At 36.5% G+C, this 18581-nt stretch overlaps 1 protein-coding gene and 1 non-coding gene across 3 annotated transcripts in view; one reads left to right on the forward strand and one right to left on the reverse strand.

The window, feature by feature from the left end:
• Positions 1 to 18581, forward strand: part of MAST2 (microtubule associated serine/threonine kinase 2) — a 347954-nt gene that overhangs the window by 58702 nt on the left and 270671 nt on the right. The gene's annotated exons all lie outside the window — the stretch shown is intronic.
• Positions 17373 to 17563, reverse strand: LOC118973063 (U2 spliceosomal RNA). Its single transcript, XR_005062282.2, has one exon. It is a non-coding gene; the product is annotated as a U2 spliceosomal RNA (small nuclear RNA).

Raw genomic sequence — 18581 nt, forward strand, 5'->3', positions numbered from 1 at the left:
CATTTCACTTAATTGGGCTTCAAAATTAGTCTCTCTATCATAAAATAGATAACAAGTGTTGATCTGTAACATGGGCCTAACAAAAATAGATAGCAAGCCAGATTTGGCCTGTGGTTTGTAGTTGGCCAACCTATAGCCCAAAACTTGAAGTCTATATTCTAAAGCTTGGTATTTAAAGGGTTTCCAAGATTTGGCTACTTACTACCTTTCCATCTGTATTTCTCAATGCTTCTATTCACATACTGCACTAAACTAAAATACTTACCATTCACTATAAACCACCTACATTTTTCCAAGTCCACTCCTTTGATCATGCTATTCCATTCATCATCTCTGAATATCACAATAGTTCCAGTCTCTGTTCAAATGGCATCTCCTTCTTGAGGTTCTTCCTGATCCTGCAAATGGAATTGATCCTTTCTTTTTTGAATCCTCATAGAACAGGTGTTGCCTGTTTCTGATCACTTGTACCTGGTTTATTTCTTATACTAGATTCTGATCCTTGAGCACAAGCATCATGTCTAGTTCATGATGTCTTCCTCAGGATAAAGCATGAGCAGACTTTCAACAGAGTTGTTGAATTTATGATTGAATACTGAGGGAGAATGGTTCATATTAGGGGACATAGCCCACTCTCTGGGATTCCATAGAAAAACTGTGTGGTAAAACTCCTACCTTAGTGCTCCAGCAATTCTTTACTGTTAAGTGTTTTCCTTTCTTGTCTTTTGTTGGATGAGTGAGTAACATTAATTCTCATGGTTTATACTCACTATTTGATTAATTGTATCTGTTAGAGAAACAGAGCTCATGCCAGTAGTTAGATGGAAGGAATTTAATATAGGGAGATAGTTACAAATAGGTTGGAAGTGAAACAGGGGATGGGGAAGTAACTCACAAATTAGCAGGAAACCACCCCCCCTAGGACCAGAGAATCAGAGGAGGAGGTGGTGCTCACACAGCCCATAAGCTGGGACCGTTCAGTGGCAACTGAAATCATAGAGGAAAAGACTGCTCTCTGGTTGCTGAGATAGGGAGGAAAGGATTTTGGTGAGATCTGGAACCATGGAAAAGACACAGCCAATATTGGAGATGTTGTCTGAAGCAGAGATCCTCCAACATTGCTGCTACTAACCAAAAGTAGCCAGGTTAGGGGCTTTTTGAAATATAATTTGCATGAGCCAATCCTCTGCAAGATAGAGCAAAGTATCTTTTTTTTTAAGACTAGCACAATTGATAATGGCTGAAATTTACAAAGATGTTCCCAAGTCTATTAGGATTTATAAAAAATCTAACCTCAAAATTATAAAACTTTAACAACAAAAATAGAAGTGTCAAGGCTAAATAGATTTTCTTATCCTATTTGTCATTGATTGGTACAATATAGGACCCATTTTAAATTTGCTTCATCTTTGGATTATGTTTTATGTTTTCCTGGAGATTCTAATAGCTTTTCTTTATTTTTTGTAGAGTTAAGAAACTACTGTCTTCTTTTACCAATAAGATCTTTTATCTTCATAAACATATTATCATTTGAATGGAATTCATACCTTTTTTTTTTCTTTTTCTTTTGGTATCATTAATTTACAGTTACACGAGGAACATTATGTTTACTAGGCTCCCCCCTTCACTAAGTCGCCCCCACATACCCCTTCACAGTCACTGTCCATCAGCGTAGTAAGATTCTGTAGAATCACTACTTGTCTTCTCTGTGTTTGTACAGCCCTCCCCATGCACCCCCCACATTATACATGCTAATCATAATGCTCCCTTTCTCCCCTGTACCCCTTCTCCCTCCCTTCCCACCCATTCTCCCCAGTCCCTTTCCCTTTGGTTGCTGTTAGTCCATTCTTGGGTTCTGTGATTCTGCTGCTGTTTTGCTCCTTCAGTTTTTTCTTTGTTCTTTTACTCCACATATGAGTGAAATCATTTGGTACTTGTCTTTCTCCGCCTGGCTTATTTCACTGAGCATAATACCCTCTAACTCCATTCATGTTCTTGCAAATGGTAGGATTTTTCTTCTTCTCATGGCTGAATAATATTCCATTGTGTATTGTACCATATCTTCTTTATCCATTCATCTACTGATGGACACTTAGGTTGCTTCCATTTCTTGGCTATTGTAAACAGTGCTGCAATAAACATAGGGGTGCATCTGTCTTTTTCAAACTGGAGTGCTGCATTCTTAGGGTAAATTCCTAGAAGTGGAATTCCTGGGTCAAATGGTATTTCTATTTTGAGCTTTTTGAGGAACCTCCATACTGCTTTCCACAATGTTTGAACTAATTTACATTCCCACCAGCAGTGTAGGAGAGTTCCCCTTTCTCCACAACCTCGCCAACATTTGCTGTTGTTTGTCTTTTGGATGGTGGCGATCCTTACTGGTATGAGATGATATCTCATTGTGGTTTTAATTTACATTTCTCTGATGACTAGTGATATTGAGCATCTCTTCATGTGTCTGTTAGCCACCTGAATTTCTTCTTTTGAGAACTGTCTGTTCAGCTCCTCTGACCATTTTTTATTGGATTATTTGCTTTTTGTTTGTTGAGGTGCATGAGCTCTTTATGTATTTTGGATGTCAACCCTTTATAGGATCTGTTGTCTATGAATATATTCTTCCATACTGTAGGATGCCTTTTTGTTCTATTGGTGGTGTCCTTTCCTGTACAGAAGCTTTTCAGCTTGATATAGTCCCACTTGTTCTTTTTTGCTTTTGTTTCCCTTGCCTGGGGAGATATGTTCATGAAGGAGTCACTCATGTTTATGTCCAAGAGATTTTTGCCTATGTTTTTTTCTAAGAGTTTTATGATTTCTTGACTTACATTCAGGTCTTTGATCCATTTTGAATTTACTTTTTTGTATGGGGTTACACAATGATCCAGTTTCATTCTCTTATATGTAGCTGTCCAGTTTTGCCAACACCAGCTGTTGAGGAGGCTGTCATTTCCCCACTGTATGTCCATGACTCCTTTATAGTATATTAATTGGCTGTATATGTTTGAGTTAATGTCTGGAGTCTCTATTCTGTTCCACTGGTCTGTGGGTCTGTTCTTGTGCCAGTCCAAATTGTCTTAATTACTGTGGCTTTGTAGTAGAGCTTGAAGTTGGGAAGTGAGATTCCCCCTGCTTTATTCTTCCTTCTCAGGATTGCTTTGGCTATTTGGGTCTTTTGTGGTTCCATATGAATTTTAAAACTATTTGTTCCAATTCGTTGAAGAATGCTGTTGGTATTTTGATGGGCATTGCATTGAATCTGTAGATTGCTTTAGGCAGGATGGCCATTTTGACAATATTAATTCTTCCTAGTCAAGAGCATGGGATGAGTTTCCATTTGTTAGTGTCCTCTTTAATTTCTCTTAAGAGTATCTTGTAGTTTTAAGGGTGAATTTATTCCATTTTAACTCAACTTTTTATTCTAATTTTAGCAATTTAATTTTTGGCCTACTGTGCAACTGAATCTTGATATTTGTTTTTATTGTATTTTTATATTAGTTAGCTGTTTCTTCCCATATCCTACTCTCTTTTCTTGATTCCTTTGTAATTTTGCTGTAATGTGTATTTGAATTCAATTGTATATATATTTTTCAAGAAGAGTACATTGGAAAGAAAATTTCTGAATTTATTACATATACGAAAGAGCAGCCCATAAGACGTTTGATATTAGAGTAGCTTGTTTTCTGAGGAAAATATGTAATTAAAATGAGGAGGTGGTTAGCTAACAAGACTTCTCCCTCCTAAATACCAAAATAGGGAGCCTAGGGCATGAACTCTTCTAGGCAGTTTCTCCCATTTATTCTCAGGATGTATTTTGAAGTAGCATGGTAGCAAGCAGCTGCTGTGGAGAGAGAGGATACTAAGTAAGTAGTGCAGCTGTTCTGTAGACAGTGTTTCAATTAGATCTTGATCTCAGTTCCCCTTCTGAGATGCTCTCTGCTCCTGCTTGCTCCCATTTAGGAAGTCTTATCTCAGGAAGTCTATTTCTACCTTCATTTTAGCCTTTTCTGTACCTATTGTGGGCTGTATTTTTCTTAACTCCAGTTTATTGATCTATATGATCCTGTTGGAAAAAATGTTTTTTTGGTGTTTAAAAATAATATAGTATTAGACACCATCTTTTTCAGCAGTCAGGATAGGCTTGGCTAGAAGGTAACTCTAGAATCTTAATGGCTTACAAAACAAAGGTTTATTTCTTGCTTGTTCTGTTGAGTCTAGTCCAACTCTACAGATTTGCCATTTTCTATGTGGATGACTAAACAATTCTAGCTATGTCTAATGAGTCTTAACATTCACTTTACAAGGGGAGGAAGAACATGGCAAACGTACACTCCCTCTTTACACTTGGGTTTGAACATTATATATCTCACTTCCTTTCATAGCTCATTAATCAATCCTGGTCACATGATCCCACTGAACTGCAAAGAATTGCTGGCGAATGTAAGGGACCACATGGATGTTTAGTGAGTAATAAATGTGTCTTGCACAGATATATACAAAATAATATGTATAACATATATGTAACTTTGAAGCATAATAAATACCAGCAAATGTATTACCTAACCAAATAACTAGAACATTATTAGCACTATTGACCCTGTTTGGGGTATTGCAGGAATTTGTCATAAACTGGGTTTTATTTATTTGTTTGTTTGTGGTACACATTCAGTGAGATTTTTGTAAGGGAAAATTGTCAAAATGTGTGCTCATTTAATATAGTAAGCAAAGCCTTCAGACTTAACATTTTTAAAAAGCCAGTGCTGGATGAAGAATAAATACATATTGCCAGGGGCAAATAGAAATGAGTAGTCTAATTAGAAGGTTATTTCAGTTGTACAAATGAAAAGATGATAGTGGCCTGGACTACAGAGCTAACAGTAGAGATGAGAAGTGGACAGAATGAGATTCTAGATAGATAGATGTGTCATTTATTGATGTTAGGTGAAAAAATATATCAGGAAGGAGGGAATGGGCTGATTTCAGGTTTGATGTAGGAAATGTACAAGATAATCCTGGGACATCCTCTTCTCCAGAAAGCAAGGAAACTATCAGAGACTACTAAGATTTATCAAAAATATGAAAAGACAGAGGAGCCAACCTAAAGGAACTCTCACTGGCCAAAAACGGGGTAATTTAAACATCAAAAACAGTGACTAATACGGATTGAAACCTGAGCCCACAACTGACCCTGAAAAAAATCCTCCAAAACTCACTGGTCTCCTTTGGAGATGGTAAGGCAGTCATTATTCTGAAAACTGGTAGACAAAGAGAAACAATCAGGCACATAAAATGAAATATTAGACCTCCGTAATAATAGATTTAGGTAAAAATTGTCATTGTCTTCTAAAACCACTAGGTGAATGGTTGATGGGAAAATTTATAATGGGTAAATCAAGCTCACAGTACCTGAACCTACTCATCAGTCCTACTATCATTATTGAAAGTGGAACCACAAGTTAATATGTGCCTCCTGATATGATGCAATGAGAAGTACACATAACTACTATGAAATGTTCTTGCTAAAGAAAATGAATCTGAGTCTAATCAAGCCTCCAGATGTAATTACCAATTTATAGGGAACAACTAGGGATAGGTGAATATATGAATGATACCACAAAGATCCAGTCAGTTAAATGTAAACTGTGGGAAATTCTGCAGGAAAAATGACCTGGTTTCTTTAGCAAGTGAGTGGCATAAAAGTGGAGAAGGAAAAGTATTTTAGATTAAAGAAGACTTAGGAGACATATCAACCAAATCAATGTATGGCTGTTGCTTGGAATGAATTCTCCAAACAACTGCAAAAAATATTTTTTTGTGACAAGGGGAAAATTGAACACAGACTGGGTATTAGATGATACCAAGAAATTATTAATTGATTTTGTTGGGTGTGATAATTCAGTTATGGTTATGTTTTAAAAGTCCTTATATGAACAGATATATATATATATATATTGAAACTATATGCTGTCTAGGATACTCTTTCAATGCTCCAGGAAAAAAAGAAAAATGTGTGTAGCATAAATAAAATAAGAATGGCAAAAGTTGAAAATTATACAAGTTTGCTGGTAATGGTACCTGGGAGTTATATAATTTTCTGTAAAAATAAAAGTAGGGAGTGAGCAAATATATAAAATACAGTGAGAGATCACATAAGATGAGACTTGATCATTGGATTTAATAACATGATAAACATTGATGGATCTTGAACAAAGACATTCTGGTGGAGTGCTGGTAGACATTCTGGTGGGAAGCTTAATTGGAATGTGTTTAAGAGAATGGGTAAACCTATTATATAAAAACATTTTGGAGACAAGTTGAACAATTTGTAAAAGGTGGTAATAACATTGTGGTTATATAAGAAAATTTCCTAGCTTTTATAGAAATACATATGAATATTTAGAGTTAAAATGTCATACTATCAGAAATTTGCTTGAAAATATTACATCAACAAAAAAATGGATAAGATAAAGCAGACTGGCAAATGTTCATAAAATTGTACAGTATTTGAAAATGGGTACAGGATTCACTATTGTATTCTCTCAATTTTTATCTATGTTTGTAAATTTTATAATAAAAAGAATTTAAAAAATAGGATGGAGAAGGAGTGGAGATAGCATATATAACAAATATTTTTAGAAATTTTCTGCACGAATGAGTAAAAAATATTAGGAGTAGCTGGTGGCAGAAGTGAGAACAAGAGGGAATTTCAGCATACTGATGGAATGATCCAGGACAGGAAGGAAAATTTATGATATAGGAGAGAGGGGCAGCATTTCTGGAGTGGTATTTTTGAGTAAATGCTAGAAAATGGAATTATTGTACAAGTGGAGGGATTGGCTTTAGATAGGAACATGGATAATTCATCCATGATAACAGATAGAAAAACAAAACTTTTAGGTGAAGATGCTGGCAAGTGAGATGTGATGGTGGGATTGTATGGAAGTTGTCTTTTGAAGTCGACAAGCAAAGCCATTATCTGAGAGTGAGGATAGTAGAGAATGTATTGCTATTTTGGTAGGAAGGTTTAGAAAACTAGAGCTAGAGAGAGAAAGAGAGGTGCCACTGTTGGGTAGAGAGCTCTGTCCAGTCTGAATTCTGTAGTTACAGCAGTTATGAAAGCTAGTGCTGAATTACTAATAGAAAAGAAAGTAGAATTTAGGAGGAATTCAAGACATAGATGATTTAAACTCCTGTACAAACTGAAGTTCCCTCTACACTAAATTTGATGGGGCCAATGATTATGTTCATCTCATTTGCTCAACAGAAATAAGCCTTGACTGATGTATAGTTGGCACTCTTGGAATGCTTGTTTAATTGGTGAATTTAGGAATAAATGGAGGTAACATAGTAAAATATAAAGGACGTGAGTTCTGGGGATATTCACCAGGCAAATGTCTACGTACTCATCCTATTAGCTTAATTTTGATTTCTTCAGAGAGTCCTACCCTGAACAATGTCTAAAATAAAAGAAACTTGATAAATTTGTATTTTAGCAAGTTTCCAGGTGATGTCGCTGCTCCTACTCTACATCAGTGCTTCTTAAATATGTGAGACTTAAACTTTTTTTTATTGCGTAAAATGCTATTTTTGTAAAATACAATAAAAACTAGAAAAACAACCACTCTGGTAAACAGTATGGAAGTCCCTCAAAAAATTAAAAATAGAACTACCATATGATCCAGCAATTCCACTTCTGGATATTTATCTAAAGAAAACAAAAACACTAATTTGAAAAGATATATGCACCCCCATGTTTACTGAAGTATTATTTACAATAGCCAAGACATGGAAACAACTTAAGTGTCCACTGTCAGATGAATGAATAAAGAAAATGTGGCATATAGGTACCATGGAATATTACTTAGCCACACAAAAAAATGAAATCTTGTCATTTGGGACAACATGGATTGACCTGAAGGGCATTACGCTAAGTGAAATAAGTCAGTCAGAGAAAGACAAATCTGTATGACCTTACTAATAGGTAAAATCTAAAAACAAAAATCAAGCCAAATCTCCCCAACAAAGGAAACCATGTTTATAGAGATAGAGAACAGATTGGTAGTTGCCAGAGGCAGGGGTGGGCAAAATGGATGAAATGAGTCAAAAGGTATAAATTTCCAGTTATAAAATAAATAAGTCATATTTCAATACATAATAAATAAAAAATAACTCATGGGGCTGTAATGTACAGTATGGAGATTATAATTAATAATACTGCATTGTATATTTTGAAGTTGCTAAGAGAGCTGATTTCAAAAGTTCTCATCACAAGAAAAAAATGTAACTGTAAGGTGACAGATTTTAGCTAGACTTACCAGGGTGATCATTTTGCAATATGCAAGTATTGAACCATTACGTTGTATACCTAAAACTAATATAATGTTATATGTCAAATGTACCTCAATTTAAAAAAAAGAAAAAAACTAGAAAAAGAAATGGCTTTTAGAAACCATAAACATATGAAATTTCTTACAAGTAGATTCACAGACACACTTATTCTGACAAATTGTTATGTAAGTTTTTTAAGAGCTTGCTCTCAGTTTCTTTACTTATCACTTATAGACCAGTAACAAACAGTTTGCCATCTAACTCAGGTTTGAGGGTCACTCTTAGAGTAGCTCTGCTCCTGATAATTTCTACATATTTTTCTGCTCTGTGGAGTCAAGAATGTTTTTGTTTTAAGATGATGAGCTTTTGGTTTTTTATCTTTATTATATGATTTCTATGTGCTTTATTTATTTTCTGCATGTATTTTATGCTAACTTGGAATTTTGTAGCTAGGTTTCAGTTCTTCTAGTACTTACCTTTATCATCAACATTTTCTTTATTTCTAGAGACTTTCTGTGTTAACTCTTTACTCCCAGCATTGACAAAATTACCATTCTTTCACTTCTCACTTCCCTTCCTTCCCTTTTAAGTGTAATTTTAGATAATGACAAATATTACTTTAAATTTTTTTCTGAAGGTTACCTATATACTTTTAAATAACTTTTAGATAAGCTTTTATCTTTACATTTTATTACTTTAAACAATACCTTTTGATTTCCCAATAGTGAAGGATGAGGAAATCCACTTTCTTTACCTGTTTCCCAACATCTATTAGTTATATTATTATTTCACATTACCACAGATTATAACATTAGTATTGTGCTTTGAGATGACAATGCTCACAGTTATTTTAGGCTCAAGTTGCCATATGTTTGCAACAATGGAATGTCTGAGTTTAAGACGCTTTTAGAAACCATAGACATCTTCTCTTTAACTTTTCATCTGCTGTCCTTACCTTAAATGTTGGGCTCCATCCTAGACTCCCTTAATCTTTTATTTTATTTATTTATTTATTTATATTATTATTTTTTATTTTGGTATCATTAATCTACAATTACATGAAGAACATTATGTTTACTAGGCTCCACCCTTCTCCAAGTCCCCCCCACATACCCCTTCACAGTCACTGTCCATCAGCGTACTAAGATGCTGTAGAGTCACTACTTGTCTTTTCTCTACCCTCCCTGTGCCTCCCCCCACATTATACATGCTAATCATAATGCCCCCTTTCTTTTTCCCCACCTTATCCCTCCCTTCCCACCCATCCTCCACAGTCCCTTTCCCTTTGGTTGCTGTTAGTCCATTCTTGGGTTCTGTGATTCTACTGCTGTTTTGTTCCTTCAGTTTTTTCTTTGTTCTTATACTCCACAGATGAGTGAAATCATTTGGTACTTGTCTTTCTCCGCCTGGCTTATTTCACTGAGCATAATACCCTCTAGCTCCATCCATGTTGTTGCAAATGGTAGGTAGGATCTGTTTTCTTCTTATGGCTGAGTAGTATTCCATTGTGTATATGTACCACATCTTCTTTATCCATTCATCTACTGATGGACACTTAGGTTGCTTCCATTTCTTGGCTATTGTAAATAGTGCTGCGATAAACATAGGGGTGCATCTGTCTTTTTCAAACTGGTCTGCTGTATTCTTAGGATAAATTCCTAGAAGTGGAATTCCTGGGTCAAATGGTATTTCTATTTTGAGCTTTTTGAGGAACCTCCATATTGCTTTCCACAATGGTTGAACTAATTTACATTCCCACCAGCAGTGTAAGAAGGTTCCCCTTTCTCCACAACCTCACCAATATTTGTTGTTGTTTGTCTTTTGGATGGTGGCCATCCTTACTGGTGTGAAGTGATATCTCATTGTGATTTTAATTTGCATTTCTCTGATAACTAGCAATGTGGAGCATCTTTTCATGTGTCTGTTGGCCATCTGAATTTCTTCTTTGGAGAACTGTCTGTTCAGCTCCTCTGCCCATTTTTTAATTGGATTATTTGCTTTTTATTTGTTGAGGTGCATGAGCTCTTTATATATTTTGGATGTCAAGCCTTTATCAGATCTGTCATTTATGAATATATTCTCCCATACTGTAGGATACCTTTTTGTTTTACTGATGGTGTCCTTTGCTGTACAGAAGCTTTTTAGCTTGATATAGTCCCACTTGTTCATTTTTGTTTTTGTTTCCCTTGCCTGGGGAGATATATTCATGAAGAAGTCACTCATGTTTATGTCCAAGAGAATTTTGCCTATGTTTCCTTAATCTTTTTAATTCAGTCATATATATATATATATATACATGTATGAAAAAAAGTAACCAGATGTTACAAAGAAGTACAATTTGGGGATATATTGATTCTGTGGTGTTAAATATATATAAATACATATATATGTAACACTTATTTAATATTCACTTATAAATGTTTACTTCTTAGTAATTTTCATTCTGTTACCAGAATGAAAATTACTAAGAAGCAAATGCTCACAACCTTCTCTCCTACCCCTGAGTCTTCCTCTAGTCAAGAGAGTTCTAAGGATGTCAGACTGCTTCTTTGGGCTTAGGGAATGCAGTATAAGGGGAATGAGATGTAGGAAGAATAATTAAAGGGATAAAAGAAGTAGAACTTAGTTCAAGAGGCTAAGTTGATCTACTTGGGAAGGAGCTATAAGAGGGCAGGAAAGGCGAGGAGGGTAGAAGACAGGAAGTAAAGACAGCAGATAAAAAGTTAAAGTGAGGATACCTAAGGCTTCTAAAAGCATCTTAAACTCACAGACTTTACATTTTTGCAAACATATGGCAGCTTGAGCCTAAAATAACTGTGAGCATTATAATCTCTGAGCACAATATAGATGTCATAATTTGTGGTAATGTGAAGTCATATATATATATATATATATATATATATATATATATATATATATATATATATATATATAAAATTACCACTTCAATTCCATCTGTATGCTCACAAATTTATGTGTAACCCCTTAATGAATGAGGGAGGGCAGCATGGCTCAATTTCTGCATGGACTCATATTTAGAGAAGTACACAGTTCAGCAGGCAAAAGTAACTTTAAAATGATGCAAGTCCTTTACAGGCGTTGCTTGGGAACTGAGAAGAGGATTTGTAGCAATACTTATTACAGTTCTTCTTCCTCTCCTACCCACTTTTCTCACACACCACAAAACAACTTCTCCCACCAACCCATACAGCTTTCTTTTCTGCTCTGCTTCCCTAGCTCCTGTCTTCTGTCCTCCTCCCTTTCCTCCCCTCTTATAGCTCCTTCCCAAGTAGAAAAACCTCTTAAACTAAGTTCTACTTCTTTTATTCCTTTAATTATTCTTCCTACATCTCATTCCCCTTATCCTGCATTCCCAAAGTCCCTTTAGAAGAAGTCTGACATCCTTAGAATTCTCTTGACTAGGGGAAGTCCAGGGGTGGGAGAGAGTATTTGCTTCTTATAATTTTCATTCTGTTATATATATATATATATATATATATATACATAAAAAACACTACAGAATCAACATGTCCCCAAATTGCACTTCTTTGTAACATCTGGTTACATTTGCTCTTCATGAAAGATTAAACAACTACTTGTCAAGTGTGTGAATAAATAAGTGAATGAAATAATGATTCTTGCTCTTCAGTGTTGTCTAGGTCAGTGAAAGACATCACCACTCACCCAGTTATTTAAGCCAGAATTCTGAAGATAATCCCAACTCATCCCATTTGCTCATTTCCCCTATCTGGCTATTCATCAAGTCCTGTAGGTTCTATATCTTTAATATTTCTTCAGTCTGTCCCTTCCTCTCTAGCTTTACCACCACAAAGTTATGACAAGTACCTAATCACTTTTACTTATTCTTTTGTAAGAGACTCCCAAATGGTTTCTGGTGCCCACTTTTGTTCCTTTCGAATATATCTGTCCAAGATATTTTACTCATAGCTCCAGGCAAGTCTACTATCCCCTTTTATGAAAATTATCCCTCCCATACCTCTGTCAAGGGACAGTCCCAGGCAGCTATATTCTGTACCACATGACACCAACTTCCAATTCCTAGACATTACTGATTGGATGAGAAAGGGACCCCTAACTAATGTGCAGGTTATCCAGCAACTATTCAAGTAATTTGACAGGTAAAGTTTGGCCAATCAGCTTGTCATCCTTAGGCAAATGAATTAGGAAGTAAATGAATTAGAGGAAAGAAATGAAGTTTTAAAAATTGTATGGAAAGGCCAATTAGCAGAGAAGAGGCCATGATCAAGACAAAATTTTGACTAGACAGAAAATATTAGTAAGCAGAAGTGAGTATATGAAGCAATAATAGAGAACAGAAGGTAAATAAGCTGGTTGATTCTGGGAGGAAGAGCAAAAAGACACATGAATTAAAACAAATCAAGAGAGAAACTTACTCATGATAATGACAGAGCATAGAGTAAAATGCATTACTGCTGAGGCATTCTTTGTCAGTTCCAAATTTTATGAGTCCAGCTACGCTTTCATTCTTGGATTTCTCTGACATTTCTGTTTCTCTTATTGCCAAGTATATTCTAATATATTTAATATAGCTTTAATTTCCATCTGTAGCTGGTGCCCTGCTCAAGACGCATTTTTGATCCATCAGCTTCTCTAGCACAAGAGGTACTAGGAATCATCATATTAAGTGATAATGATGGAGGTCTGGTCACATGTAACAGACACAAAATTACAGTGACGTGAACAAGATACAAGTGTATTTCTGTATTACATAATAGCACAGAGGGCAGGGATGGCAGCTCTCCTTTGTGGATTCATCTTGGTACTTTTTACATTGTTGCATTGCCATCCTAGGGTGTTTTCTCATTCTTGTGGTCCAAGGAAGGTCTACCATGACCACTTGCCAAGCAATAGTCTGGACGAAGGGAGGAAAAGAAGAAAGAGAAGACATGCTTTTTCCCCTTAAGAATATAATTCAAAAGGCATATGAATTAGGAAGTAGGGAATGAATCATTAGAAGCAAGAAATGCAATTTTAAAAATTGTATAGAGAGGCAATTAGCTCATATCTCATTGGTCAGAGCTTAGTCACTTAGCTACACTTAGGCTCAAAGAAGCCTGGGAAGTTTGTCTTTATTCTAGGTGGCTCTATGCCCAATAATACAAAAAGGGGATAATGGGTATTGGGGGATAAGGATCTATTTTTTGCCACAATTATAATAAGGAATCCTTGAAGCTGACTTTTAGAAGAGTAATATGGGCCCCTTTAAATTACTTAGGGAGTCTTTCATAGAAGAGTATTGCATGTTAGTATCCCTTAAAGCAAGAGGGTGTGTGTAGATTCTCTAGCCACCTAGAAATACTTAGAATATACTCCCTTAGAAGGATTAGCAAGTAATTATTGCCTAGGGAAAGGGGGATAATTAGACCCTCTCTATTTTGAGTGTTTAAGAGAGAGAACTGCCATTCCCTAGGATGTGGCCTCCTTGGGAAACATGTTTCCCTGGCAAGTGACTGTATTGGACCTGAAAATCTATAAGGGCTAAGATCTTCAGTTGTGGGAACTCTGACCTGAACATCTTTGGCTGGGCTTGGCAGTGAGGGAATGGCTTTGCCCTCTCTCAAAAACCCTTTGTTGGATTGGAAGGACTTTGTTACATGGTCTGTAGTCTGCTTGGGCTGCCATAACAAAATCCCACAGGCTGGGTGGCTTAAACTACAGAAATTTATGTTCTTACAGTTGTTGAGGCTAGAAGTCTGAGATCAACGTTCCTGTCCATTCGATTTCTGGTGACAGCTCTCTTCCTGACTTGTGGATGGCTGTTTTCTTGCTATACAGTCACATGACCTTCTATGGTGCACATATGCCTGCGGTGAGGGAGAGCAAGTGCTCTCTGGTGCTTATTTTCTTATAAGGAAAATAATAAGGAAAATAGTCCTATTGGATAAGGGCCCATTTTAGGACTTCATTTAACCTTAATTACTTCCTCAGAGGCCCCATCTACAAATATAGCCACACTGAGGCTCAGGGCTTCAACATATAAATTTTGGGGGGATACATTCAGTCCATAACATTGTCCCAGGAAGTAATGATGCTAATGGACGAATCTAATTCAAGCTGGACTTGGCTGTGAAAGTTAGACTGATTTTCCTGTAGTAGATTACAAAGATAGCCACTAATTCTTCCCCTTCCTGAGTTTACTCCCATTTGTCTTGTAATGTTAGTCCTTTCCCACACTGACTTGCTTTGGGACTTGTGATTTACTTTGGCAATGACACAGTTGCCAACCTGACACCAAGAAAGACTTGAAAAGTGCTTTTGTATTGAGGCTTCCTTTTTTTCTGATCCTGGGACCCCTACCACTGCTGCCATGTAAAGAAGTTCAAGCTAGCCTGCTGGATGATACGTGATATAGTTCCTCGTGCAGTAATGGCCAGTAATATACCAAATGCCAGATATGTGAGAAAGGCCATTATAGATAATCTAGCCAGCAGCCAATCCTCAGCTGGCTACAGATGCATTTGCAAGCCCAGCAGTGACCAGCTGAACTAGCCTAGACCATAAGAACCAGCCAGTTGACTCACAGAATTGTCAGCTAAATAAATGGCTGTTTTAAGCCACAAATTTTGGGGTGGTTTTGTTATATAACAATATAAAACTGTCATACTTACCTTTTAGAATATATAATAACCATGGAGTTTTTAGATAATTCAGGAGATATGAGACTTCCTGATAATAAGACATGAGGGGCCTGAGTGACTAACTAGAAAAAAGAAAGAAAACTAGAAAAAAGAAGAAATTCCGTTATGGAGCTAGAGGGTATTATGCTCAGTGAAATAAGACAGACAGAGAACTACAAGCACCAAATGACTTCACTCATTTATGGAGTATAACAACAAAGCAAAACTGAAGGAACAAAACAGCAGCAGACTCACCGACTCTGAAAAGGGACTACTTGTTACCAAAGGGGAGGGGTTGGGGAGGGAGAAGGGGATTAAGAGGCACTATAATTCACAATCACAATATAGGTAGGTCATGGAGAAGGCAGTACAGCATGGAGAAGACAAGTAATGACTCTATAGCAAGCATCTCACTATGCTGATGGACAGTGACTGTAATCAGCTGGGTTGGTATATGATAATATGGGTGAATGTTGAAAACACAATGTTTCTCATGTGAAACTTGTCTTCTGTATGCTACACTGTCTTCTCTGTGATGCCCCACACACCATGTGTACTAAGCATAAGACCCCTCAATTCCCTTCTTTCTCCCTCCCCATCCGCCCTCCCTGAATCCTCCCCTTTGGTAACCGCTAGTCCCTTCTTGAAGTCTGGGAGTCTGCTGCTGTTTTGTTCCTTCAGTTTTGCTCCACAAATGAGGGAAATCATTTGGTACTTGTCTTTCTCTGCCTGGCTTGTGTCACTGGGCATAATACCCTCTAGGTCCATCCATGTTGTTGCAAATGGTAGGATTTGTTTTCTTCTTATGGCTGAATAATATTCCGTTGTGTATATGTACCACATCTTCTTTATCCGTTCATCTACTGATGGACACTTAGGTTGCTTCCATATCTTGGCTATTGTAAATAGTGCTGCAATAAACATAGGGGTGCATATGTCTTTTTGACTCTGGGAACTTGTTTTCTTTGGATAAATTCCTAGGAGTGAAACTCCTGGGTCAAATGGTATTTCTATTTTCAGTTTTTTGAGGAACCTCCATATTGCTTTCCACAATGGTTGAACTAACTTACATTCCCACCAGCAATGTACGGAGGGTTCCCCTTTTTCCACATCCTTGCGAGCATTTGTTGTTTCTAGTCTTTTCGCTGTTGGCCATCCTAACTGGTGTGAGGTGGTATTTCATTGTGGTTTGAATTTGCATTTCTCTGATAATTACTGATGTGGAGCATCTTTTCATGTGTCTGTTGGCCATCTGAATTTCTTCTTTGGAGAATTGTCTGTTCATATCCTCCACCCATTTTTTAATTGGGTTATTTGCTTTTGGTGTTGAGGTATGTGAGTTCTTTATATATTTTGGATGTTAACACCTTGTTGGATATGTTGTTTATAAGTATATTTTTCCATACTGTAGGATGCCTTTTTGTTCTGCTGATGGTTTCCTTTGCTGTATAGAAGTTTTTTAGCTTGATGTAGTCTGTTTGTTCATTTTTGCTTTTGTTACCCTTGCCTGAGGAGATACATTCAGGAAAAAGTTGCTCATGTTTATATTCAAGAGATTTTTGCCTATGTTTTCTTTTAAGAGTTTTATGGTTTCATGACTTACATTCAGGTTTTTGATCCATTTTGAATTTTACTTTTGTGTATGGAGTTAGACAATAATCCAGTTTCATTCTCTTACATGTAGCTGTTCAGTTTTGCCAACACTAGCTGTTGAAGAGGCTGTCATTTCCCCATTGAATATCCATGGTTCCTTTATCATATATTAATTGACCATATATGCTTGGGTTTATATCTGGGCTCTCTATTCTGTTCCATCAATCTATGGGTCTGTTCTTGTGCCATTACCAAATTGTTTGATTACTGTGGCTTTGTAGTAGAGATTGAAGTCAGGGAGCATAATCTCCCCAGCTTTATTCTTCCTTCTCAGGATTGCTTTGGCTATTCGGGATCTTTTGATGTTTCATATGAATTTTAAAACTATTTGCTCTAGTTCGTTGAAGAATGCCACTAGTATTTTGATAGGGATTGCATTGAATCTGTACATTGCTTTAGGCAGGATAGCCATTTTGACAATATTAATTGTTCCTATCCATGAGCATGGGATGTATTTCCATTTATTGGTATCTTCTTATTTATCTCATGAGTGTCTTGTAGTTTCCAGCATATAGGTCTTTCACTTCCTTGGTTAGGTTTATTCCTAGGTATTTTATTCTTTTTGATCCAAATGTAATGGAATTGTTTCCCTGATTTCTCTTTCTGCTAGTTCATCATTAGTATATAGGAATGCAACAGGTTTTTGTGTGTTAATTTTGTATCCTGCAACTTAGCTGGATTCAGATATTAGTTCCTGTAGTTTTGGAATGGATTCTTCAGGGTTGTTTTTTTTTTTTTTTTTGGTGCACCGTTCCCGGAAGTACTGCAATACCAGGTCGATGCGTGGAGTGGACGGAGCAAGCTCCTATTCCATCTCCCTGCTCCAAAAATCCATTTAATATATTGTCCTCGGATAGAGGATGTATCAGATATTAAACTAATAAGAACAGATACTACACTTGATCTTAGCCAAAAGGCCGAGAAGCGATTTTCAGGGTTTTTTTTATGTACAATATCATGCCATCTACAATTTTTATGTACAATATCATGTCACCGACAGTTTAACTTCTTCCTTACCATCTGGATGCTTTTTATTTATTTGTGTGGTCTAATTGCCATGCCTAGGACCTCCAGAACTATGCTGAATAAAAGTGGGGAGAGTGGGCATCCTTGTCTTGTTCTCAGTCTTAAAGGAAAGTTTTCAGTGTTTTGCTGCTAAGTATGATGTTGGCTGTGGGTTTTTGATATATGGCCCTTATTATGTTGATGTACTTGCCCTCTATACCCATTTTGTTGAGAGTTTTTATCATGAATGGATTTTGAATTTTGTCAAGTGCTTTTTCAGCATCTATGGAAATGATCATGTTATTTTTGTTGATGTGGATGATGTTGATGGATTTTCAAATGTACCATCCTTGCATTCTGGAATAAATCCTACTTCATCATGATTGCTGATCTTTTTGATGTATATTTTAATTTGGTTTGCTAATATTTTGTTGAGTATTTTTGCATGTATGTTCATCAGGTTTATTGGTCTGTAATTTTCTTTTTTTGTGATGTCTGCCTGGTTTTGGTATTAGAGTGATGTTGGCCTCATAAAATGAGTTTGGAAGTATTACCTCCTCTTCTACTTTTTGGAAAACTTTAAGGAGGATGGGTGAAATTCAGCGGTGAAGCCATCTGTGCCAGAATTTTATTCTTAGGTAGTTTTTTGATTACCAATTCAATTTTGTTGCTGATAATCGATCTGTTCAGATATTCTGTTTCTTTCTGGGTCATCCTTGGAAGGTTGCGTTTTGTATAAATATTCTTATAAAGACCTTCTGGAGGATGGGTTTGAAGAGAAAGGAATTGGATGTAGGTGAACCACTTAGAAAGGTTTCCTATTCCTAGTTAAGTTGGTGAAAGAAGATAGGACTTGAGCTGAGGTGAGATGAGCTGCCAGTGGGATAGAAAGAGGAGACAGATTAGAGTGATAATAGGATTATGAAACAAGAAGACTTGGTG

The sequence above is a fragment of the Manis javanica genome, chromosome 4 (genome assembly GCF_040802235.1).
Source record: "Manis javanica isolate MJ-LG chromosome 4, MJ_LKY, whole genome shotgun sequence".
In the NCBI taxonomy this organism is placed as follows: domain Eukaryota; kingdom Metazoa; phylum Chordata; class Mammalia; order Pholidota; family Manidae; genus Manis; species Manis javanica.